Genomic DNA, 24,486 nt, shown 5'->3' with positions numbered 1-24,486 from the left:
AATGGGAACCACAGCAGTGAAGTGTTAAAGAAGATGCTGAAAGCATCAGCCCACAATGAAGTGAATTAAGAAGAAAAAAGAAAAGACATCTCTTTAGAGAAACTCAGCTCTACCTGGATTCACAGAAAGGCAAAGGAGTCTGAACCCAGGAAGAGAAAGTGGAGGAAATGATGCTTCTAAACAACCTGGTCTTTCTTCCACGTTGTCACATTGACCTTCTCAGGGAAAATAATCTTGGAACTTTAGAATTAGAAGGAATATTAGAGATCATCTCCCTCAACCCCGTTATCATACAACTGGGTGAATAACTCAAGGCTGCACAGCTAGTAACTGGTCAACCAGGACTAGAGCTGATCTTTCAGACTCTGGTGTTCTCTGGTTCAGAATCAAACACTCTGGATCTAGATAGATCTTGTTTCTTTAGTAATGAGCTATTGTATATTAACACGATTCTGCAGGTTTAATGCCCAGTTTTCTCTTCTGTCTTGTTTCATAGAATTATTAGAATAAAATGAAGATGCAGCATGTAGCATTCAAAAATAAAGGATTCCTACTAGATGGTATTTCCTAGGTTAGAGATGAGAATTAACTTGTTTTTTCCCCCAAGTTCTAGCACATATATTACATTTACGTAAGTAACAATGAAATGAACTGAAATACTTCCATTTTAATGAATTCTGGACAATCTGAGGTTGTGTACAACAGGGAAGCCATCTGGTAGGCACCTTCCAAAAAGGATGTATGTTTAAAACAATAAATGTACTCTTTGGGAAAAAGCAATACCCTTCTGTAACACAGGCTTAGGTCTAATAATAACTTAGAGGTATAGAACTGGTTGGAAAAAAACTGTTATATTATATTTCCAAACTTCAAATTTCAACAAATAATTTGTAATTACTATGCAGCTTATTCCTTATTTCCCTCTTTTGGTCAGGGAAAATCCTACTGAAACTAATTTTTCCTACATCAGCAAACTAAATAAATTTAATTTAAAAAGATATACAGGACCACTCAGACATTTGGTTAATAATTAAATGCAACTGACATCTTAAATATATTATCAGCATTTATGAACCAACTTATTCATTAAATATTTCAGCCAAGTTATAATTCAGTTTAAGGTTCCCACTTGAATTTTCTAAAAATAGAAGTACTCCACTGATACAAGCTGACATTGTTTCATTTGCTATCTAGTTTTAAGCGGACGAACACATACCAAATATCTGAATTCATAAAATATTGATCTTTAAAAATTTACTTTTTCTACTTGTCTGCATATTTTCTTAAATATCTTGGCTAAGAAATCCTTTTTCTTCTTCTCCAGAGGACGTTCATGATTCAGCACATAAAAATGACACCCTCTCTCATTTCAGAAATGGCTGAAATGGGTATATTTTGTGAAAATTGCCTAGCTTTCTATCAGTTGTCAGGAAATAAAACTAATCCAAATTGGCACCCTTGATTCTGCCTCTAGCTCCAGAGCAGAGCAATGCAGTTATCTTCATCGTCAGAAAGTTCCAGGAGCAAATTCTACTAGGTGACACAGTACTGTTGCTAAGGAAATAAGATACCTAAGAAAAATGAAGTTGATCCCCAAATTTGGTTTCCCTGACTGAGGAAACTTCGGATAGTGTATTTTGATATACAGAACATTCACTGCCATCAAGATCTTCTTGGGTTCTTAAATTCCTGTAGACCAACATCCTTCAACTTTCAGAGATGGAAAAGTGTCCCCAGAGACATCCTCACATCTTGTGACAGCAATGCCATGAAAATCCCTCATACAAGAAGTTTGGTGTGTCAAAATGTAGTCTTAGGTGGACTTTGTCAACTCAGGACAGACAGCAGTATTTTAAGGTACATTCATAACTTCCTGCATTTTTAAGTTTAGAAAAAACTTAACTCCTATTTCACTTACAGAGAAGTTCTACAAGGAACAACATCCGTATACTTTGGCTTGAGTAAACTATAAACAGGGATTCGCTTAGCAATAGTCTCTAGTTTAGAGTAAGAGGAATCCAGAAGAATGAGAGCATCATCATGTGACCTGCATATTGTCCAAGGTGGTATGAGAGCTTTCTTTATCGAAAGTCCAGACCAGATAGATCAAGTAAATTGATTCACTCCAGAAGTAGTTCAGTGAGGATCCAGAGAATGCTGTAAGAAGGGTCGAGTATTGTTTTTGAGAGCTACTGGGGGTCACACAGCAGACCACAGGCTGTGGAGGCCGACAGATCTGAGTTTGAATTCTGGCTCTTCCACCCACTAGCTGACTGACCTTGCAAAAAAGTGAATCCCTCTGAACCTATTTCTTCATCTAGAAAGCGGAGATAAGACTATCTAAGTGGCTGCTATGGGGTCAGATGGGGGATCATATGGTCTAAGTGGCTGCTATGGGGTCAGATGGGGGATCAGATGGGCACCAGAGTGTGAATGCTTAACACAATCCTGGCCATACAGTGAGAGATGGAAAAAAAAAAAAAAAAGGTCACTGCAGAAGATGGGAGATGTGATCAAAAGGCTTAAAAAGGTTACATGGATTAAACAGAGAGTAGTGTGTTATCACTGGAGGGCGTGACAAGCCCAAAACCCCATTTAAATTTTCATGTTTTCTAAGTAAAAGTATTGATAATTTGTAACCAATATAAACCAAATTCAGGATTAGAATAAAATGTAGATTTCAAATAACTGGAGATGATTTGTAAAACTACATGGGTACAGGATATCTAGATGTATTATCATCAATCAGTGGAAAAGTTAACCAACTAAAGAAGACAAAAAGATGTGAAAGCCTTCAGAGTATTACTTGCTCCTGATAACTAATAATTTCAAAATACCCCTTACGGATTCCTTCACTCAGCTGGACATGTAAGAAATGACACAACAGCCTTCTCGTTTTCCTCTGAAGTCAACTGTCCATCTTGTCCCCAAACCATTTGTTCAATAGTTTAAAACTTAGATTATAATTTTGAGGTATACATAAGCCAAATTCGCATTTTTATTCCCAAAGAGGCTAAAAACATGTCCTATGCTCCAAAAATTTAGTTCATTTTAAACATTTGTGAAACACGCTATTTCCATTTATCAGGGCAAGGTGCTGTACAGTCTAGAGGAGGTTAACAGAACCTAAGAGTGGAACATATATAGTTTGAAACAAACATGTTCGACATTATATTTCTTAATATCTAGAAACAATAAAAGATTTTTCAAAAGCTAACAAAAAAGAGTTCAATACAGTTTTCTTGGCTGGTGAAGAAACTCAGAAAACAGAAAATGAAGGAGCAATCATCCCTCTCCCTTTCCTCACCCATCCTGATCTTCCCCTTCGCAGGCAGGGCATAAACTAATTTCCAGAGAAACATGAGATTTTTCTTTATCAAAGAGGGGCAGAGGTTACAAAAAGGTTGAGAAACACCTTTAGAAACCCACCAGCTGGAGAACTACTTAGACGTCACTAGGGGCAACATATTCTCCCCAAGGGGCATGCTTCAGGAAGGAGATGAACTGAAGCCTTTAATCTCCTCTGTGGTAAATGGAGCCCCAAAAATCAGATTATAAACACTGGATAAACACAGCTCAACTGGTTCCACCAAAGATCGTACTGCAGTGACTGTGTCAGACCCTTGCTATCAGTCCTCTTAGAAGGAGTAACTCTAAGTCAGAACAGGATCCCAGAATGAGGACTCGCTTCTTTACACAATTGCTAATCCTACATTCATTTAAAAAGGAAAATGGAAAAACAAATATTACTCTTTTAATTGTCAGTTTTATGTGAATTTAATACGGGTTACTCTTTTTAAAATTGGAGGTAACATTGGTTAATAACATAAGTTTCAAGTACACAATTCTGTAATACAACATCTGTATATTGCATTGTGTGCTCACCACCCAAAGTCCAGTCTCCTTCCATCACCATGTATTTGACCTCCTTTACCTTCTTCACCTTCCTGCCACCCCACATCACCTCTGATAACCACCATACTGTTGCGTCTGTGAGTTTTTGTTTGTTGCTATTTTATATCCCACATGAGTGAAATTATATGGTTACTGTCCTTTTCTATCTGACTTATTTCACTTAGCATGATACTCTCAAGATCCATCCACATCATCGCAAATGGCAGCAGTATTTTCATCCTTTCTTATGGCTGAGAAGTATTCCATGGTATTTATTCACTACATCTTCTTTATCCAATCATCTATCAAAAACGTGTAGGTTGTTTCCATGTCTTGGTTATTGTGAATAATGCTGTAATGATCATAGGTGAACATGTACCTTTACAAATAAATGTTTTCAAAATTTGGGGGTAGACAGCCAGAAGAGAGATTGCTGGGTCATAAGGTAGCTCTATTCTTAATTTTGTGAGGAACCTCCATACTGTCTTCCATAGTGACTGTACCAATTTACATTCCCACTAGCAGTGTATGAAGGTTCCTTTTTCTCCACATCCTCTCCAACATTTATTTCTTACTTTATTGATAATAGCCATTCTAACAGGTATGAAGTGGTATCTCATTGTGGTTACATTTCACTTATAGCTAGTGAAGTTGAGCATCTTTTATCTGTTGGCAATTTGAATGTCTTCTTGAGAAAAGAGTTCAGGTCCTCTGCCCATTTTTTAATTGGATTGTTTTTTGTTGTTGAGTTGTATGAGTTCTTTATATATTTTGAATATTAGCCCCTTATCAGAGGTATCATTTGCAAATATCTTCTTCCATTCCATCAGTTGCCTCTTTGGTCAATGGTTTGTTTTGCTGTGCAGAAGCTTTTTCATTGGATATAATCCCACTCGTTTATATTTGCTTTTACTTTCCTTGCTTTTGGGGTAAATTCACAATAACCTCTTTGAGACCAAGGTCCTTAAGTTTAGTACCTATGTTTTCTATGTATTTTATTGTTTCAGGTCTTATATTTGTCTTTAATGCTTTTTGAATTAATTTTTGTGCATGGTGTCAAACAGTCTAGTATCATTCTTTCACATGTGGCTATCCACTTTTCCCATGTTACTCTTTTTCAAATGACCTTTCACTTATGTGAGACTTGCACTGATATATCCATTTTTCTGAAAAACCAAAGTATTTTTGCTTATACTGAGTCTAATTGCCTTCTCCTACTTCAGTACCTTCCATTAGATTTTTATTTCTTTGTATTATTGAGATACCTGCCCAGTGTGTTTTCAACTCCATTTCTCTGCAGTTCCTCATTAAGGTTAAAAAATTTTATTAAAATAGTATTTTACACGATAGAAAAAAATCACTTCTCTTTGGGCAATAATAACTAGTTCAAGATGATCTGCACAGCTCTGAACAACTATAGAAACGCCGAGTTCTGATATTCATCTCCAGAATGTTTCAGGAAAGTTTGTGTTATTAATGACAGTTCATTATTTTAAGTATAAATTGATATTGTCAAAATTATCAGTGGATACTTGAGCTTATATTAGCAGAGCTACCTCTTTCTTACATTATAAAGGAAATAAATATATTGGAGACAAATGAATTGTGTCAATGCTGGGCTGTAGGTGACTGTTAAGCAGGTTGTAACAAAGACTCAGGGTCTGGCTGATAATGCAGTTAGAATGAGGATTGGCTCAAGGCCAAGCAGATGCTAACAGTTCCGAATCTCAAATAGTGGAGGTTGTTTGCAGAGTGTGTAAGAGAAAGGCCTATGCAGCTCCGTGAAAATGTCCCATTTCCCTGAAAGTACCCTGAAGGGTACTTAAAGGCAGCATTGACTGTCACTGATAAAGGCTCACCATTTAAGTGCCAATACCAGGATTGCCTGAACTGCAGAGCAGAGCCACTATGCAGGTAAAATACTGAAGAAGACAGTTGAGCTCATCCAGAGATGGGCTGAAATAAAGTTATAAAATCAGTTATGGAAAACAGGGAGCTTTGGGATCATCTGCAGCAGCTGAGTCAGCCTTCCTCTCATGTCCCAATGGGCAACTCCAAACTCTTGCTGTATGCAGATGTTTTATCCCAGTGGATAGTTTGGGAACTGGGCAACAACTGCATAAGGTGGACCTGACTCCTGAGATGCTTCATTGGCAGTGGGTCCCTGATATCAAACTCAAAAGACCTTTTGAAAACCAACTGCTTAACTGTGGGTAACTTGAATAAACCATTGCATTTCTCAGACTGACCACTGGATATTTTTGTCATCTCACTGCCTTGTAAGCCAAGACAGGTTCATATGAGCCAGTCTTCTAGTGGATGAAGAAAGGAAATAGATACGAAATGCCAGATGCCACTGGTGACTGGATACAGACTGAGAAAGAAATCATGACATGGGCCTACACCACTAGCACTACTTTCAGTGGAGGACGAATCTCTAAGGCCCCACTGTGGTCAGCCTGGTGAAGAAAACAAGAGCAGCCTCTCCCAGGACTTTAGTCCAGACTCAATTATCTGCTTCCAGATGGTGAATTCAGAGAATCACTCTTAGGCTTGATGATAACTTTTATATTTTCTTTGGAACCTAATAAATCGTTTCTGACATTTGAGTCTCCACATAATATGAATAGGGACCAAACAATTTGGAGATGGCTGAAACAAATATTCTACATATTGGTGTGCTCTCAATCAATATGGGCTGGATAAATTTAAGAGGATTTTCAGGATTTTGACGTCAGTTTCTATAGCACTGATATGACTAAGACCGATATTCCATTTCTCAATCCTTATGATTTCAAGAATGTCAGTTCTACTTAACATTTATCGACTATGCCCAAAACACTGATACTCAGATAACTAAGAAATAATCTCTGTCCAAGTAGCAGAAATCACATAAAAATGTAAGTTAACCTCAAAAGGAAGTGGGGCTAGTTTCCTGGGGTACTGTTTCTTACAAACAGATACATAATTGTGTAAGTATGGAGGCAAAGTTTGATTTTTGATATACTTTTTTTTTTTCCGGTAAAAGGAACTATAGCTTTCATCAGAGTAGAAACTGGTCAAGATCACTGTTTTTCAGTTTAAGCTATAGTTTCTATTTCTACATATTACCAGATATGGATTGATCATGATACCAGATCAGCAAAAATTCAAAGCCACGGAGTAGCCTTATTTCACTAGCAGTTTTGAACAGCAGAATAAGCAATCTTAGTAACATGAGCAGAAAAATATTTTAACAATCTGAAATAGGAAGAGTTAATATAACATAAAAGTCATCAAAGCAATTAATGGGAATTCAGTGTAAAGGAAAGTTAATAGAATAAGGTTGCCTACCTAATTTAAAGCAAGCCAGAATCCACTATTTGAAATATTAAGCAGATCATTTGGGGCTCCCAGCATTGGAAGAGGGACCATCCTGTTGAATATCATAATCCTAGAAGCAGACATTTGATGTTTATCAAGTGAACGGAGTCAGAAAATCTTGGGAACCTGGCACTCGTGGGCCAGGTGGTATTAGCCCCCCCGCCATCATAAAACCTGTAGCACTTTCAAGTGCTAATGTCTGGATTCTGCAATGAATCCACGGGGAAGAGAGCCCTTAGCAATATTAAAAATGTGGGACTCATTTTTCGGAGCAGAGTCAGAAGGTGAAAATGACCTGGGAGCAAAAAGAGGGGAGGGAGGACTTTGAAATGAAGTATACACATCACATTCACTGAATCGCCTAGACCAGCTTCTGTCTACAGCCAGTATCTAACCAGTAAAGGGGACAGTGGTTTGCACATTCTTATAAAGAACTAGAGTCATTTCTACCATATATAAGCTAGTCAAGACTTCCATGGTGTAATAAATGCCTGAACATGGATTTTTCTTACATACATATGCATGTTGGGTAAGGTGCGGCATGCATAAATCAGAATCCAATACAAAATTCTGCTCATAAATGACAGATTTTCAACAATCTGACCTTACCCTTCAGTTAATAAAAGCACCTCTGTGTTTGAAATATACCTATTCATGACATGCAGCTCATTTTATCTTGTTTCCATATGGATGGGACTGGCAACGGAGAAAACAATGACAAATCTGTCTCCACTGAAACTTGTTCTACCAAGCCTCCCGCCTGCCACTCCATCTCCTGTTCCCTCGCGCCCCAACCAAGTGGCTCTGAGATACGGAAGAGCACTAGGGCGCCGCTGGTGGTGGCTGCGCCTTCCCACTTGGGTACAAGTCAGTCTAGCAGTGGAGACCACGGCCTGCGCAGCCCCCCACGAGCCAACATGAGGGCAAACCATCCACTCCTATCCTCAGCCCCCACCCCCAGCCGAGCAGGGGACAGGCATTAAGGGCGCCTCCGCTTCCCCCACGTGCACTCTCTCACAAGCCCCCTTTGTTCCCTGCCCTCCGACCCATCTATGTGCTAAAGCAGCCGCTGCCCAGATGTTCTCTATCAAAGCCTGAGCCATGCCAGCCAGCTCTGGCACGCAGGAAAGCGCAGGGAGCACTGGCCCTCCAGAAACACCGCCCCCGCCCCTGATTTCTGCAAATATTTTTAAATGCTAATGGGTTCCACTCACCCCCAACCTAGAGGAAGGTTACAGAACAGGGCTCTGTGTGTCCAGCGCATTAGCAGGCCGGGGACCCTGTCTGGCGCCTGGGCTCTGTCCCACCCCCGGGGCGTCGGCTGGGCTCCTCGCTCCTAGAACTGTGGAGGCCAGTTCCACAGCGTTCCAGTGACCGAGGTCAGATGGGCGGTTGACAGGAAAGTTGCTCCGAGCTACGAAAAGAAAGGGCTCTATCTTGCTCTGAAGTTTCTGAAAGCAAGAGAAAGATCCTTTGAGCATCTCCAAATTAAATTTTGAAATGTTTATTTCTTTTCTCATCTTCATCTTTTTTTTCCTATTAAAAATTTTTTTCTGGCTCAACAGACAGGCACAGAACCATTTTATGTATGCACTGGTACTTGGGTATCATGTCCCTTTTGACACAACTTAATGACAGAAAATTGGTACATTAACAGAAGCTGTGGTGCAAATTTTAATAAAATGGAAACTTAGAACTTTTCTATGGGGATGGGAAAGTGATATGCATTTGGAGGAAGAAGCAAGGATGGCACACAATTATCACAGGAGAGACTTATTCATCTTACTTGCATTGTGACAGCTGTTTTAGGGCCCAGCTGGAAGTTTCTAAAAAGCCTAGCTTCCAAAGATAAATGAAAGCCACCCTTGAAGATGATTAGTTTTTAATCCTGTCCTGATAATCTCACTGGTCGCTCTGGGAACTAATTGCTCAGATGTAACCATCTCTAGGCGCTGGTTTCTCATGGCTGCAGCTCCCTGCGGCTTGTAAAGTCAGCGCTGGACGGAGGCAGCTCGCCTCCTGCTCCCACCCACACAGCGAGCGGAGGACCAGACTCTCAGGTCTTCAGATAATCCCACCAGGATCCAAAGACTTCAGAACGTGCCATCACACCATCAGCAGACCTGCTTCAAGTGAAATTTTATTCTACCACTTTCTACTGAGGGGCAGTGGAGATTTAGGACCTCAATGAAATTTGACAGCAGAGCAAATGCAGAGTTACACAATCCAGACAACTCTTGAGAATTTTGAGAAAATCACTTACTGACACATCAGCCTAGGCACTGAGAAAGGAAATTGCACCTTATCATCTACATTCACGAGATTTTCTATTCCACTGTCCTCAGTAGCATTTTAAAAACTCTTCTAGGTTTATCCTACCCAGGAAATGGTTTGATTGTTCATTGCAGAAATCTCCCCCCCAAAACCCCCACCAACTCTTCACTGGAAAGCAAGAATCTGTGCCCTCAGATTCTCTGAATCCCTGGCCTCAAAATCTTCCCCTTCCTTTTTTCTACCAATTCTGGATTTACTGGCCAATCTTAATCAAGTCTCCACACTGAAAGAGCAGATTTAAACCAAACTTCCAATCCTCAATAAACTCTGGCCTCACCCTTCCCCCTTCCCCTCTCCTAGATGCTGCCAAAGCTTCGTGAGGTCATACGTAATATCTCACCACAGCAAGCAATAACCTCAGCTCTACCTTACCCACACATTGTGTTGGTGATATTTAGGGAGCCAGCTCTTGACACTCAAATTATTCTTCTCTATTATTTAAAAAGTTCTGGGATAATTTTAAAAAACTGAAATTAAGACTTTCTATTTTTAGTTAATTCTAAAATAAAGTTTAAATAATTTTAAGCAAAGCTTTACTTAATAAGCTAAAAATGATAGTTAGTTAATGCAGTGCAGACCAAAATACTGCTAAATGTTTCTGTCAATGTTAAATCATTTGGACTTTTCGGATATGAAAAAACCTACTGTAAAGAATTCTATTTTTGGTAGTCTCTGCAACCGTGACTCACCCAGGTTCATACTGATAAGGCACCAACAAAGCAACTATCTAATATTAGGCAAGAGTGTAACCAGATAAAGTGCACATGAGACTTCACTAAATATGTGGCACACATTATTTTTAATCAGCAACCAAACAAAACAGTTATAAATACCTCATAAAAGATAGGTGTCTCACCAAACATGATGGTAATCAAACAGACCCCCAAAAACTCTGGAGGAGAGCGGAACTAGGTCAAAGGAAAGCGCTGTAGGATAACCACTGCCCAGTTTACACATGCCTTTGTTAAGGGGGGGAAAAAACAAAGGAATTACAAATCTAATGAAGGTTTTAGATACAATAGTGTTTCTCAGGCTAAGTCAGTAGACTCTAGGAGTCTGCAAAATTTTTGACTTTCTTTATAAGGGGGACCCGTAAGTTCAAGGACCACTGCTATATATAATGTAAATCCTTACTTACACCAATATAAAGAAGGCAGGTAAACATAATTTTTTCATCTGTTCTACATCCCAAAAAATCAGAGAAAGCATTAAAAGTAAAAATAAATCCACAAGGCTAGAATGCCGGGAAGGATAGCATTAGTGTCCATGAACAGAATTTTCTGGTAAATCAGATCAGACTGACTGCAAATTCCAAAAAGCTTAATCCCATAAAAATCAGAGCAAAAATATCCTGAAAATTTGAGTTTACCCAGTAGAACCCTAGATTAAATCTGTGACTCAGAGGCCCAGAGCAGGCAGGTAATTAAGGGCAGCACAACTGCCAGTTTCCACTGACAAAGTCACTTGCTTTGGTGTTTCCCAAAGCAGAAAGCATGATTACTTGTCTCCCATAAAAATGAGAGCTCTAATCCAGAATAGACAGAATGGACTATGGGAGAAATATGTGCCCCCAAGTTATCAGGAGGGCTGGGAGAGCTCACAAAAGAAAAGTACCCCCTACAACCAAGCCTGCCCTGGAGCATGTCATTCTCTCCTGTGCAGAGCAACAGAGCCAGGGCTCACGCAGTCCCCAAGGAACAAGCATCAGGCTGATGAATGTGTTCTAATACACTACGGTGATCAGCCTAGCCAGGGGGTCTTCATCTCCTTGTGACAGGGACCCCGTTGGTTGTCTGATGAAGCCTATGGACCCTTTCTCAGAATGTTTTGAAAATGTACACTATAAAAAATAGGATTTAAAATGATGCAAATTACATCAAAATGAAACTCTCAAAATATCTTTTAAATTATTAATGCAAAATGACAAGATCTAGCAGTAGGTCTACTGCTGCCAAAATTTTGAAGTGGTGATTATAATCCACACTTACAAATTAATGTGACATGGAAATGTATGTTTTCTGTCGGTGACAGTCCCAGATTCTGCTAGTACTTCTGTGGTGCTGCCTACATTCATAATAGAAAAAATTGCTAAGTTTCATTTCAAGGCCAGTAAAGAAAAATTGTGATTTCTTCCATCTAAATGAATGGACACCTGAATTCTATCCAGGAGCTCCTTAGTGATCTCTGACCCTCAAGCTACAAGCCTCTGATGTAGACCTTCATCTACGAATAAGAACAAGCGGGCAAATATCAAACATGTGAGGTCAATCAAATGTTTTTTAAAACACCAAATTCCATAAAAGAATTCCCTAGTAAAGTATTGAAAATTGGAAAAAATAATAAAATAATCTCAATTAATAACTACAGATCGTTTCAAAAGGAAAAGGTGTCAACAAAATACATATGAGGTCAACCACATGTTTTAAAAAAACATCAAATTCTATAAAAGAATTCCTGAGGAAAGAAAATTATTGGAAATTGGAAAAAATAATAACTACAATTAGTAACTACAGATAGTTTCAAAAGGAAAAGGTGTCAACTAACAAAATGCATCAATCAAAACAAGATGCTATGAAAAAGCAGTTTCTTTGAAAATTATCATAATTAATGAAATATGGGCCGACTTGCAGAACGAAGGAAACTAGCAAGCTGGAAGGGTAAACAGATTCTATCAAAATTCAGAGAAAAGGTCACATTAAAAGAATGAGAGAAATGCATCTGCACGTGTATGTGTATATGTTCACATACGTGTGTGTATATAACTACTGAATTTAAAGTGCGATGAATCTATCTATCTACCTACCTACCTACCTACCTACCTACCTAGCTATCTCACCTTAAATTCATCCTGGCCTAGGCAGGGATATAAAGAGTACAAATTTATTGTTTCTTGATATATGATTTCTATTAACTAAAGGTAAGGGTACGGTTTAGCCACATTACTATTTGATCTCCATTTTATTAATGGAATCCAAAGATTATCTGGCCCAGAACTATCTTAAACTTAGAATGGTTTACAAAACTGTCTGCTCCTCTGAGTATCAATAATGGCTTCACTGTATCTCTTATTCACATATGTTGAATCTTATGTAAATTAAATTACCTAAAAGAAACACTTTATTCAAAGTGGTTGGCTAACTACAGTAATGAGTAGGCATCTTAAAAAAACAAAAAACCAACAAACAAAAACAATACTTGAGGAAAAAGAGTGCATAGATTAAGAGTCAAACTCTTGAGTCAGACTGCCTAGGTTAATCCCGAATACCAGCTATGGCAATTTGGAGAAGTTACCTAAACTCTGTTCCCCAGTTTCCTCATCTGCAAAATGGGAGGGATAGTAGGGTTGTAGTGAGGGTTCAAAAAAATAATACATGAAAAATTCTTAGAATAGAGACTGTCACAATAAATGTCAGCTACAATTATATTAATATTTTCTCCAAAGACATCTTTCCCAGACCCTATTAGCATTCTATCACACAAAAGATGGCTGCTTTGACAAATCCAGCTCAGAGTTCATTCAGGGCAGAACAAAGATTCTTTATGAAAAACAAGGAGCACAAATAAAAAGTGACCACTTCAACTTTTTCTACCTCCATCCATTTTGTCAAGCCACTTATCTAATAGCAACTAAAGTTTCTAACTAGTCTTTTGCTCAAAATGTTCCATCAGATAAGGTGACTAAATCCTGTCGAAACTTTCCCAGGTGGTCTATGCCCAAAGTAACAGTCCATCTGACCCAGTTAAATCAATTTTTTCCTGTTAAATTTAGGCCATTATAACTGATGGCTTCCAAGTTGCATGTTTAGCAAATATAAAAGTATCTCACTCCAGTGGCCTGCTGGAACAGGCTGGCACCAGCTGCAAGGTGACCAAGTGCATCTTTTCCTCCACATTTCATATTTACACTATGGGAATCAGCAAATCCAATAAGTCAAGGTGCTTGTTGGTTTCATTAAATATTACCAGCAAATCATATCTCTAGTCCAAAAGAATCACCTTGTGAAATCCCAGAGTTAAGGGGCCCATATTATCTTTTACAATGCAGCTTATTTTGAGGACAGGTATCAGAAGATATCCTGATTTGATATACAAAAGAAATATGGTTAAAAAATAGACAAGTGAGTTTCTATAATATTTCTATTTGTAAATCTAGCTATCTATTCTGGTTTAAAAATTTGAGCATAGCTCTTTTCAGATACAAGTGGTAATTATGTGGTTTGATATTGTTAACTTGGAAATATTGATACATGATATAAATACTCTTAGAAATTCAGTGTTTTATTCAAAACAGTTTAAAATCAGAATATTTTATTTTGCTCTGGAAATTTTATAAAGGTGTTTTGCCAAAAGCATTAAATATTTGATTCTACTTGTTAAGATTTGCAGGAACTGCTTTAAATTTATTATAAAAAATAACAGCAACAGCAACACATTTTCCCCTTTCATTAAGGCAGTGAAAAAAAAAAAGAACTTTAAGAGCTTTTCCATAAAAATGCTCTAAAATATTCCATTAAAATTAAAAGGCAACTGCCATTTCACACGTGGTCAGATTTAACTATTCGAAGTTATTTTAAGTCTATCAGTCCCCAAAGACCAAACTACCTGAGAGCCCAGCTGTGTTCAAAGATCTCCAGAACCCAGCCTCCAGCGATGGGTGGGGCTGATACAAAAGGCCTTAGACCAGAGCAGGGAAGAACGATTCTGGTCTGGGTTCGATATTAGTATTCTGCTCTGCCCAAATCCTCACCTGATTATGGATTTCTTAATGAAACGACTGACCTGCAATGGCCAGGGAGAAGCCTACAGTAGAGCAGGGAGCTTGGAACAAAAGCCTAGTTTCAAAATTGATAGCCTGTGACCCCATGTCAGCAACGGTGAACTGAGAATCTTAACAGCCAGCAGCAATCTTCCAAGGTTGTGAGAAATAATAGCATTTCAGTTGAAATCTTAAGCTCTTGTGATTATAAAAAGTATTTTTAAAGTGCTACAATAATATGCACACCTGTCATTAAATATTATACTCCTTCTGGTATGGTTCTCCTTGCCTAGTTTTGTTTTATAGCAATAGTTCTGCATTTTAAATATGGTTCAAACATTAGTTACCAATGATATGTAGTTTCATGCACAAGTTAACTTATTAATCTATTTCTTAGGGTGGTCCATTATACATACATTTAATTAGCCCCACAATCAGATTGTTAAATACTTGTTTAAATGTCCCAAATATCAAGAAGTAAGAATACCCTATATTTTTCAGGAACTTATTATTGACTTTTGTACTTAAACCTTAACGGTCTCTGGCAGTATCCTTGTTAGGGTCTCCCAGACCCCTACAAACTGTGACTTGACTTACTACTTACCTTAGTACCGGATGCTGATGTCTTTGGAATTTCATTTTTTGGTATAAGAGAGAGTTGCCAAACAAAACAAAACAAAACAAAAAAGGCGAATAACTTCTAAATTTAAAAAATGAACAAAAATGATATGGTAACTAAATGAAAAGGTCAAAAGACTTGCCAAGGAGTATTAACATCTTACTTCCTGAATGGGTGTTAGAAATAGGATTTAGGGGCGGGAGTGTTTTGTTCGGTTTGCTTGTTTAAAGTACAGGAGTAAAAGCTATATACGTTTGGGATATAATTCTGATTCTTCCATTTGCATGACCCTAAGTAAGTCACTCAACTTCACGTGACTTCCAGATTTCATCAGATTTCCTTTCGGGTCCATCAAAAAATAAGAAAACAAAAATAATAAGCAACATTTTAATGATCTTATTTATATAAATATGGTATAAACACTGAAAAAAGGTAGAGCAGTGTTAAAACTTTCAGGTAAGATCATTGACCTTCCTTGAAATATCCGTTAAGAAATTCTCAGCCTCTGCTTTAGAATGATTTCTTAAAGTATGGCTACATTATTTCAAGGGAAGGATTTCACCAACTTCACACGCACACATACTTACTCGCCTGCAGGCCCCTGGCTTTTTTCCTACCCGAATCAAGGAGGAACAACTGCCAGTCTACTCGCCTACGCACTTACTGTGAGCTCAACTCCGTGTGCTGGAACTCTGCCACACATTTATGAGCGCCTAAGGGATATTGGATAGTTGTCATCTTTCTCCTGCTCCCTCCGACCACACCAAATACCCTGGCAAGGTTGCTGCACCTGGACACTGCATTCCCTGCAGAGCACCTTGTTACCAAAATTGTGGAAAACTTGGACAAAGTTCAGAGAAGAGCTACTAAAATGATTAAATGACTGAAGGGACCAATTTATAAGGAACTCAGAAATGTTTAGTTAAGTGGTAATTACCCTAAAAAAGGTGTGGTGGCTCTGGCATTATGTTTGAATTCCAAGCCATAATTGGCAACGAGGCCTCGTTTCAGGCCTCCACATTCAGAAATATTCTGAGGAGGGGGCAGAACCTCACTCTTGCTTGACCATTGCACAGGCTGCTTGGGTGGTATTCACACCCAAGTGTAATGACCTCCACAAACACACACAGAAGGCACCACCACCAAAGCAGAGAGCTCATTTAAGAAGGCTGAAGGATGCTTAAAGGGAAATTTCAGGAATCATAAGAAGTCTGAGCTGTGAAGGGCCAGTTCCTCCATCCCAGGTAAGCACCTACCCACACCCCATCACCAATTTCTGCCTGATGGGTGGTACCATTTAATAAGAGCTGCCGGTTGAATCCAAGTGTGGAAACTGTCAGATACACTGCTGCGATGTGGATCCCTTTGAGAACGACAGTTCCCTCCTGGACAGAGGAAAAGCTAAGAATACTCTAATGGTTAAGGAGGTCGCAAAAGATCATTCCTCAGAGCATTTCCCAAAATGTCTTCCAGGTGACGTTACTATGTGCTACATGCATTACAAAAGAAAAGCGCTAAAAACTGGGATAAATGAAGTTAAACCCTGTGTTGTGTATGCGTGTTGATGTGTTTGTTTTCTAACAGTATCACCTCTCGGAGCCATTAATATGCCAAAGTCTATGTGTCTCACTAAGAGGGACAGTGTGTACACTCTCTCATAAATTCAAACTGAGCATGGAATGCTTTACGTCCTAAGCACAGGGTCTTTTACCCACAGCCATCTCCATAATGCTTTTTATGATGCGGCACTCAGTAAATGACAATGAAATGCGTGAATTAGCCTGGGCTAGAAGCGATCTTAAATCACAACTCACTCCTCTAACCACCACGCTGATATTCTAGTGACTCTTCATTTAAATGAATTTTTGTCCTAAATAAATGAAATGAAGTTTGTTAACTAGAAGCTCCTAAAACTCAAGTTTGAGGCTCCCAAGTCTCTGAAAGTATGTATTTATAGTTTGTATTATTTCTCCTTCAGCAGGCACCACAAAATGGCGTAGCCTTCATGTTCTGCAAAACCTGCTGCCACTATGTCAGCTGAAAGTGACTCAGTGGCTTTTCACTAAATTTATAAGTTGTGCCTGAGAAAACTGAACTTAAATTATTGATATGACATTAAAATTCACTCTAGATTACCCTGGGGTCACCTTTAAGACTTAGGTATTCATCCTCCTGGATAGCTAAAATGCAGGTCCAAATAAGAACTAAATTTAGATCCATTCTTTGTATGTAAACTCTTTGTAATTACATTAAGCTTCAACCATCTCACTTCTTAAAATTCCTCTTAAGACATTTATCACCTGTACTATAGTTAAAAAAAAAAAAAAAAAACTAAGCACCTTACCCAATAGTCTTACTTCCACTCTCCCCGTCAATATTTTAAAACTGAAAAGCCATGCAGAAATCATCACATTGTAAATATTACCACAGTTGGAATTCCTTCTGAGGACCATCTGAAGTTTCTACATCAATTTTTTTCACAAGTAGGGACTGACATCTTTAAACTTGAATCTACAGTACTGCAATTTGGCATTCCACTTCAATTCTTTAAAAGCTTCATTTATATTGATCTTGTCTTTTGGAATTTCCTGTAGGCTGCTTCAGATAAAATAATTTCCAGCCGAATCTTCATCTTGTCTGCTCTCAGTTTGACATTACGCCTTCAAAATCAAATCTTATTATTTAATCCAAAACAAAAACACTTTATTACAGAATATTAAATCAATAACACTAACAGACTGACCTTGATAATTCATTTTTACCATGACTGGTAAGTCAACGTTTAAGCTTTGACTATTGGTGCTCAGAGTTTTGCAAATTTCTTCCAGACTATTCATAATTTAACAAGATATTCCAACTGCCACACACAGAAACACTATCCAATCACTTTGTGTCTTAGACCAAATCATTGTTTTACTTTCTCATTTTCCAAGTAATCTCATAGTCAAAATTAAAAAACTAGGACTGAGCATAAAGGCCAAACATTTTACCTCCCTCTGTTACCTTCCCACCATCTTCCTGAGTTGGTGACTGTGAAAATATGTTAAGCCCAAAATAGCAGCTGTGCACAGCCAGGTCAGCTCCAGTCATTTCCAAACAAAAAGGGAACTGACAGAAACCCCCTTTACAAGTCTAGTGTTTGTAAATATCCAATGAAATGACTTCATCCAGTCAATTATTTCTGGCAAAATAACATAGTAATTAAACTGAGGACTGATGGAAACTGTTAAACAGGGCAACCACTTTGCTGAGTAGTTCTAGTTAATGCTTTTAATTCATTTTCATTTTTAAAAAATGCTTGAAATACTAGTGCAATTAAAAGGAACTGCCTCTTCACTGAAAAACATATTTAAAATATTCCAGTGTAGAGAACATATGGAAAAGGAAGGAGAAACTCAGTTTTCCAGTATCTTCTTAATGTCAGTCGATTTATTTTAAGTATGATGAATTCTGAAATCAAAACACAACTGTATTCAAATATAAGTAGAAATGACACCCTAAAGCCAGAACATCATACAGTACAGACTCAGGTTCATAGTCAATATACTGTCTGTAGAATATTTTTGCCCTGTCCAGTCTCCTTTTGGCTCCTCCAACTGGCTACCAGCATACCTTGATTCCCATTCATTCGTTCACTTATTCACTCAACAAACTGAGCCACCATCTCAGGCATTGTTCTAGGTTACATACAAGATAGCAGTAAACAAAAACACTGGTCCACAGACCTCTTCTATGTGCCTAATGGTTATGCACTTGGAGAAAGACAAAAGTTCTAATACACAGTAACAAATTGGAATGCAAAAGCTGATAGGAAAATCTCTGGTGCTTCCTAAAGGAAAATGCAAGCTGTTAAATTACTTGTAGCACTTCATTTTTCAGACTCTTGGATACAAATAAACACTATTTTTTCTAGTACCTGATGCCATGGATACAAAGATTAAAACAAAAAGGGAAACTTTTAGGCCATTAGTAACAGTCTAAAGTAAATAGTAAGAGAAGTTGTTAAAAGTCAAGAACTTAGGGAACTCTTTTTTTTAGATAATTCCAAGGTAGCGTGAAATGGGGCAAGTTAGTGACCTAAAACAGCTCCCGCTACACTTGACAAATATTTCTCATTTCTCTGTCAGAGTACCTGATACTGCACTTATAAAAGATTCCCCTGGATGAGTAAGCACACTCTTCTGAAAATGCAAATAACATGGGGTGTGAGGTTAAGGACCAATAGTCATTCACATTCTGCTCGTAGGAGCTATAAAAGAATCTTAAAATGTTTGCCACAATTCCTTGTAAACTGAGGAATACTATAAGATCAGAATGGCAGGGTAAAGATCATAGATCGTAGAGTCATGCTGCCTGAGTCTGAATCCTAGCTGCACTACTAACAAGAGATACGAGTATGCAAAACTAACTTAAATTGTTTGGTGCCTCAGTTTCCTCACTTATAAAATGGGAATAGTTGAAACTACTCCGTAAGGTTGTTGAAAGGCTTAAATTAGTTACTTAAAACAATGCTGGAACTTGTTACTCCATTTTTGACCAAAATGGAGTAATAGGAGCTGAATTCATGCTCCTTCCTAAAAGAGCCAAAAACAAACAGAATATATAAAAATAACAATTTTCAAGACACAGAATATCAGGCAATGAAGGGCAGTGATCCCTGAGACATGGGAAACAAAAGAAGTCAGCCTTAAACTGCCCTCAATTTATTGCCTTGAAAGAGTTCCCAGGCCACAGTATAGGACGGGGGAGAGGGGAGAATCCAGGCAAAGCCTGCGGGACTCCCCAAGTTAAGAAGATGGACTTCAGTGTACGAGGAGAACAAAAGGGTGGCAACTTGCAAGATATAGTACCAGAAAGGAGAGCGCTGCACAGAAAAAAAGAAAAACAAAAAACAAAAAACAAAAACCATGGAGGTCAGCAGAGGGTCTCCTCAAGTATTAGCAGAGTAGCGATCAGCACATGCACATGAGGAAACTACATGAGGCCAGGGGGAAAAACCACCCAAAGGCATCAGAGTACAGCACACAGCACACACATGGGGCCAGGAATAGTGGCTACTGTCAAAAGGCAGACTGGAAATCCTCTTAATTCAGAGTAGTTGGTAGAATATTCAGAAGATTCTTACCTCAGCAGTAGGAAATAATTAGTTTTGACTGAACATTTCTCTGGTAAATGTGTAACAAAATTTAAAAGCAATTCTCAAAAAGATTAAACTATTTACAAGTAACTTAACTGCATCTCAGAACAAAGCTCAAAAATATTTATAGGAGAACGAAAATAGCTACCACCCAACAAGATAAAATTCAGAATGTCTAGAATCAAATCAAAGATTACCAGGCAAGCAAAGAAATGGAAAAATATGAATCATAATGGGGAAAACAAATAATCCGTTGAAAAATATGAATCATAATGGGGAAAACAAATAATCCAGATCTAACACAGATGTAAGAATCAACAGACAATGCCATTAATATTTACCATCATTGTCTTCTATATGTTTAAAAGTTAAGAAAAGACGTCAAAGATATATATAAAAAAGACCCAAATTGAACAGCTATACATGAAAACTATGTCTGTGATAAAATCAAATACACTGGATGAGATTAAAGATTAGACACTGGAGAAGAAAATACTAATGAACTTGAAGACACAGAAATTCTACAAAACAAAGTAAAGAAAGAAAAAAGATGTTAAAAAGTAAAAAGAGCATCAATGAACTATAGGAAAACTTCAGTGGCTAATAAATGTATAATGGAAGCCCCAAAAGAAGAGAGCAGAGTAGATGGAAAATGTGTTCTAGAAATAAGAGCTGGAAAAATTTCAAATTTCATGAAACTATAAACGCACCCATCCACGAATCTCAAGTAACCTCAAACACAGAAAATATGAAGAAATCTACACCATGGAACATATTCAAATCGCTCAAAAATAGTGACAAAGTAAAAATCTTAAAAGCAGACAGAGAAAAAAGATACATTATATTTGAAGAAACAAAGATGAGGACAGGGTTCTCATCAGAAACAATGCTAGCCAGGAGACATGGAGCAGCAGCTGTAAAGTACCAAAAAAAAAAAAAAAGTCAAATTAGAATTTTAGACTCAGTGAAACATCTTTCAAAAACAAAGGCAAAATGAAGAGTTTTTCACATATATAAAAGATGAAAGAATTTCATCCACAGCAGAACTGTACTATAGGAAATGTTAAAAAGAAGTCCTTCAGGCAGAAGGAAAATTTTACCTGATGGAAATATGGATCTGCACAAAGGAATGAAGAGCACGGGAAATTGTATCTATGTAAGTAAATATAAGACTTTCTTATTTACATCTTTTTAAAGGATTCTGTTTAAATAACAGCAATGCATTTTGAGGTTTGTAACATTTAAGTGAAAGGTATAAAAAATACTATAAAGACTAGGAGGGAAGAAGTAGAAAAATATATTTCTAAGTTTCTTATACTACACATAAAGTGGTATAATAGTGCCTGAAGGTTGAATGTGATAAGTTAAAGATATTTATACGATGTTAAGCAACCACTAAAATGACAGAACAAAGTTACAGCCAATAAGTTACCAAAGGAAACAGAATCAGTGAAAGAAATTCAATACAAAAGAAAATGGAGAAAGAGAACAAACAACAGGTGAGACAAAGAAAAAACAGACTGAAATATCTTGGTTTATGATTTAAAGCTTAGCTTAGAGGTTTAAAATCTAAACATAATAATCACATCAAATGTAAATGGTTTAAACACACCAATTAAAAGACAGATTGTTAGATTGGACAGAGAAGCAAGACTAATTATATGATGCCATAAGAAAGGTACAAGTAAGTGAAAAGTTAAAAAAAAAAAAAAGAAAGAAAGAAAAACATATACCACATTAACATTAAGCAAAAGAAAGTCAGAGTACTATCTTAACATTAGACTAAGTAGACTTCAGGCTAATAATACCAGGCAAAAAGAGGGCAAATTTTTGGCAATAAGTGAGTTAAATAATCAAGAAGACAAACAATCTTAAATGTTTGTGACCCTAATAACAGAGCTTCAAGACACATAAAGCAAAACTGAGAGAACTGCAAGCAGAAATGGACAAATTCACAAATATAGTAGGAGATTTCAGTTCTCGTCTCTCAATAAATAGTAGAATGAATAGACAGAAAACCAGTAAGGATGTGGGAGACTTAAAAAACACAGTCGACCAAAAAGGACCTGATTGGCACTGATACAATACTCCATTCAACAACAGCAGGATACAGTGCATGTTCATTAGTACACAGAATATTTTCCAACAGTCTAAATTCTGAGCCAAAAAACAAGTCTCAATAGATATAAAATAATTCAAATTATACAAACTACTTCTCTGACCACAACAAAATTAAATTAGGGATCCATAAGAGAGGTCTCCAGAAATCTTCAAATACTTAAATCCAAACGCACACAGAGAAGTCCGGAAGTCATCAGATACGAGCTTCCAGTAGTCTCTCTCAGAGGAGCTGTATGGATGGTACTTCGTTCTCCCAGCAACGTGTGACAACACAAGGTACTGCCAAGCAGGCAAGTTCCTCCAAACCTCGCTGCTGAGGATGATCACTGTGATCACCGGAGTCATCATGCAGGCAGGCACGCTGCAGCCACACCACTGACTTTGGCCACCCAGTCTCCAGCCTCTCCAGAGATCAAACTGATAAAGTGTGACTCAGGAATCCAGATAAACAAAAACAGGCATTCACCATAAATTACCTTGTTAGTATAAACTATCTGATGAGCACAAAGGCCCAAAGTATATAAAGACAAGCTTATCACCCAGGATATTCTAAGCATTTAGAGGTTTTCTCCCAGGAGCCAGTCCTTTCTTTGAAATGTGCAAGGTTTGAGCATCGCAAACCCTCTGAGTTAACGCTTTACTAAACAATAAGAAAATATCATGAACTTAATGCCAATACGTTCAACAACTTACATAAAACATATATCTTGAAAAAAAAATCTACCAAGTCACTCAAGAAGAAATAATCTGAATAGCCCTAATCCTATCAGATTCAATTTGTAGTTAAAGTTTCCCGCAAAGGAAACATCAATTGGCTTCATTGATAAATTCTACCGAGTATATTAGAAAGAATTAATACCAATGCTACACAAGTATTCCAGAACTGAAGAAAAGAAAATATTTCTCATTTGGTGAGACCAGTATTATCTTGAACCCAAATGAGGCAGACATTACACAAACCAAAACTACAGACCAATATCCCTCATGAACATATGCAAACATTCTAAACAAAATTTTAGACAATATGTAAAAGGCATAATATATTATGTCTAAGTAGCGTGTAACCCAGAAATGCAAGATAGGTGTACATTGGCTAATTCATCATTAACGATCTAAAAAGAAAAATCGTATTATCATTTCAATAGATCCGGAAGCACACAAGAAAATCTATTATCTACTTCTGATAAAAGTTCTCAGCAAACTAAAAATAGAAAGACGTTTCATCAATCTGATAAAGGGCATCTACAAAAAAAACTAAAGCTAACATCATACTTAATGGTGAAAGACTATGCTTTCACTCTAAGATCAGAAACGTGACAGAGTGTCCAATCTCACTTCTTTTATTCAACAAAGAAATAAAAGGCATGCAGATTGGAAGGAAAGAAGTAAAACTGTCATTTGCAGACAGCATGATCATCCACTAGGAATTCAATGGAATCTATCTTTAAAAACGCTGCTATAACTAAGAAGTGTTTATCACAATTAACAAACATAATTTTATTTCTATATAATAGATGCAAAAATATTGAAAACTGAATAAAAATGCTACATACAATAGCATCATGTTATTAACTACGTAGGGATAAATCTGATAAAATATGTGCAAGACCTACATACTGAAAACTATCGAATGTTGCTGAAATACTATTTTAAGGCCTTATAAAAAATAAAATGGCATCTTGATTCTAAACCTATTTTTAATGTTTTTCATTTACTAGCGAATGAGTCCATGGCTACAAATAGTTATAAGTAATAAACAGGGTTAATGTTTTTCATCATCATAGAAATTCATACTAGAAAAGACTCTCAGAATACATGAAATGTGAAAATGTTTCCACTCAATACTTAACTCGGAAAGGTTTCAATATTTATTTGAGTGCTTGGTAGGCATCAAACATCCTATTATACATGGGTGAATGAAAGCTGCATCCCCTGATCTTGTGAAGCTATTACCTAGTAAAGGGAAATAGAAAACAAACAAGTTAAAAACAGATGCAAATAATTTAGAAGTTGTAATTAGTGCTATGAAAGTAATAAAGAACAGATATGGGGCGGGGGGCGGGGGCAGTGGGGAACAGAGGTATTATCTGGATAGAGTGGTCAATGAAAGTTTAAGTACACATTCAGGTCAAAAGCTGAAGGAGAAAGAACCAGCCAGACAAGGGAAAGATCCTCAAAGTCAAATGGAACAGCATTTGGTAAAGCCCTGGGTAGGGAAGTAGAGCATTGGGGGAGAGGCTGGCATGCTCTAAAACCCCCAAA

At 37.5% G+C, this 24,486-nt stretch overlaps 1 long non-coding RNA gene across 2 annotated transcripts in view; it reads right to left on the bottom strand.

Moving 5' to 3' along the window:
• LOC107195382 overlaps positions 1-24,486 on the bottom strand; it is a 230,687-nt gene that overhangs the window by 203,862 nt on the left and 2,339 nt on the right. The window contains exons 2-3 of one of the 2 annotated variants that reach the window (XR_003045065.1): positions 24,075-24,177; positions 8,472-8,708 (exon numbers count right to left, since the gene is read on the bottom strand). This is a non-coding gene — a long non-coding RNA (uncharacterized LOC107195382). The remainder of the gene's footprint in view (positions 1-8,471; positions 8,709-24,074; positions 24,178-24,486) is intronic. The other variant, XR_001516511.2, reaches the window with a different exon arrangement.

The sequence above is a fragment of the Pteropus alecto genome, unplaced genomic scaffold, assembly GCF_000325575.1.
Source record: "Pteropus alecto unplaced genomic scaffold, ASM32557v1 scaffold101, whole genome shotgun sequence".
In the NCBI taxonomy this organism is placed as follows: domain Eukaryota; kingdom Metazoa; phylum Chordata; class Mammalia; order Chiroptera; family Pteropodidae; genus Pteropus; species Pteropus alecto.
This window is presented reverse-complemented; position numbering and strand designations above follow the sequence as displayed.